Source organism: Octopus bimaculoides, chromosome 21 (genome assembly GCF_001194135.2).
Source record: "Octopus bimaculoides isolate UCB-OBI-ISO-001 chromosome 21, ASM119413v2, whole genome shotgun sequence".
Lineage (NCBI taxonomy): Eukaryota > Metazoa > Mollusca > Cephalopoda > Octopoda > Octopodidae > Octopus > Octopus bimaculoides.
Window position 1 is genome coordinate 1,110,308 of NC_069001.1, and position 3,465 is coordinate 1,113,772.

The following is a 3,465-nucleotide window of genomic DNA, read 5'->3' on the forward strand; positions in this document are numbered from 1 at the left end:
TATATATATGCATATACATATATATACACATACATATATATGTATTACACATACAATGTATGTATATAATATATATACATAGGTATAAATTATGTGTGTGTATGGGTGTGTGTGGAGGAATATGTATATATATATATATACATGAATGCATGCATGCTTACATATGTATACATACACACACACACACACACACACATATACACACACACTTATTCCACTTTAGTGATCATAGTAATCCGCAATTAAAGAAAAAACTGAATGGTAAAAATAGTATACTATATTTGTATATATGTGTATATATTTCCCCCTCAACTAGTCTCTCTCTCTTTCTCTTTCTCTCTCTCTCTCTCTCTCTCTTTCTTTCTCTTTCATTGCCTTATCCTCTCTCCTTATCATTACTGCCATTCTTCCCTGTTTCCCATCTTCACCCCTTTTTCCTCCCCTTCAATACCACCCCCTATCATCTCCTGTTCCTCCACCCCAACACCCTCTTTCTTATTTCCTATATCTGCTTCTGCTTCACTTGGAATAAATCTATAGATTTCAGCCAACATTTCGTGTGGTGCTCCTTCTCTCTCCTCCAGCAGTGACAGCCTCAATGTTCTGCCGGTTCACGGATGGGAGAGCAGCGGAGATATCAGTCCCTGCTAATGACTATAAAGGCATCTCAAGTAATTACAGCAATTAGTGAAACTGAGGTACTACGTACCAGATCATACTCATTTGCAAGAGATAGCTAATCTCTCTCTCTCTCTTTCTCTCTTTCTCTCTTTCTCTCTTTGTCTCTTTGTCTCTGTCTGTCTGTCTGTTTGTCTCTCTTTCTATTTACAGGGTGTTCAGGTTAAATTTGAAAATTTTTTTATTTCTCCTTTTTTTCAGTAACAGCTTGATGTATTGGGAACAGTCAATGGCGTTGGAGAGCATGCTGTTGGAAGGTCATGTGTGTGTGTATATATATATATATATATATATATATATATATGTGTGTATGTATATAGGATGGACTAAGTTACAGGGACGCAAACACACCAGCATCAGTTGTCAAGCAAAGTTGGGGGGGACAAACACATTATCTTAGACGAGGGTTGGCAAATTTCTTATGTGATTAACCCACATCATGGAATCATTAAGAACTTATTAATCTCCATTGTGCAAATTTCTAAAATAAAATTAAAAAAGTATAATTCATAAAAATATTTCTTGAATTGGAAACAATAATTCATTCGTTCTTTTGTGTTATTTCTGCTTTTTAATGAGAAATATTGAAAGGAACTTAATGAAAACACTTAACGAAATTAATTAAGAACAATTAAGAATTCAGTCACATTATATTGACATCATCGAAATATCAACCCCTCCCCGCTTGCATAGATACATACCCGAGGAGTCAATATCTACCCCCTTGGATAGACAGATACTCCAGGGGGTCAATATCGACCCCCTTGGATAGACACATACTCCAGGGGTCAGTAGCAAGATCATGCCAGTGCCACTGGACTGGCTCCTGTGCAGGTGGCACATAAAATACACCATTTTGAGCGTGGCCATTGCCAGTACTGCCTGACTGGCCATCGTGCTGGTGGCACGTAAAAGCACCCACTATACTCTCGGAGTGGTTGGCGTTAGGAAGGGCATCCAGCTGTAGAAACATTGCCAGATCAGATTGGAGCTGGTGCAGCCTTCTGGCTTGCCAGTCCTCAGTCAAATCGTCCAACCCATACCAGCATGGAAAGCGGACGTTAAACGATGGTGATGATATATATATATATATGTTTATGTATATATATGATACACATTAATATATATAGAAAGGCAGATACAAAGTTGGGTTACAGAGAGTAAGAGAGGAAAAGATTGAGAGAGAAACATGAAGAGATACACAGACAGACAGACTGACAAGCAGTCAGGCAGACAGACAGACAGACAGACGGACAGACGGACAGACAACTAGACAGACATGAGTTGTGAATGTCATAAGCTCTGTAATTACCACCAAATAAATCAATGTATTCACTCTTTGGTGAACAAAATAATACAAATAATAAAGCAACATATTAACATCATCATCATCATCATCATCAGAACAACTTCTAACATCACACCACCACCACCACCACCACCACCACCACCCATTGCCACCCTCACCATCACCATCATCATCATCATCATCACCAGCAGCAGCAGCAACAACAACGTCAGTACTGGCATCTGTAGCACCACCACCACCACCATCACCACCACATCATTTCCTCTACTGCCTACCTCCATTCCAATGAGAACAACAAGCCCAACAACACAATCACCATCACTAGATCCACCACCACCACCACCACCACTACCACCACCACCACCACCACCACCACTACCACTACTACTACTACTACTACTACTACTACTACTACTAGTGTTGCTGCAGCTCTTATCTAACCACCCGCATCACTGCTACAATACAACAGATTCCCATTTTTCTTCAAGAAATATTCCTCTTCCTTTTTTTGGCACATTTCACCATTGTGATGCCTTGCCAAGTTTCCACGAGTAATCATGCAGCATCTTCGAGCATCATCACTGTCATCACTATCATCATCATCATCACCATCATCATCTTCATCATCATCATCATCATCGTTGCCGTCATCGTCATCGTCATCATCATCATAATTGTCATTCATTGTCATCACAAATACCATCAACGTTGTGGTAGTTTGTCGTCCTCATTACCATTCATCATCATCACCATCATCATCATTGTTGTCATCATAGTCATCATCATCACCAATACTATAATTACCGTCATCGTTTGTCATCATCATCATCATCATCATCATCATTATGAACCCTAATGTAACTTTCATCATCACTCTCACCGTTCTCTCACCTCCATGAACATGATTGTCTCCAACGTTTCACCAAATGTGGGATTCTTGTTGAAACTAAACTCTATTGACTTCTCGGCTAGCTGGGAAGTGCCCAGGGCCATTTGCACTTACCCCTTGGCACTTGCCCCTCCTTCATAGCACTAACAGACTACTTAACAAAAGAAGATCCCCCCTCCATCCTGCATCTGCCTCTCTCTTCCCCATCCACTCCTCTTGTCCACCCAACAGCACGTCATTTTCCCCACATCCTTTTCCTGTCTACTCTATCATTGTTATTACTGTGCTGCTCAAAGCAGCAGTGAGCTGATAGAGTCATTGGTCTGTTAAGCAGAATGCTTAATGGCATTTTCAGCTGTCTTTATATACAGAGACACCCTTCCTGACACCCCGTGGTTGCGGTTGGGCAAGCAAACCCTTTTTTTAAACCACAAGTCCATGCATAGTGCCTGATGCTCCAGCATGGACTGAGAGCACTGGAAAACTTCAATGTAACCAAAAGAGATCAACAAAGTAAAAGAATTAAAGAATTTTGGTGTTGTTGTTGTTGTCGTCGGTGGTGGTGGTGGTGGTGGTGGTGGTGGTGGTG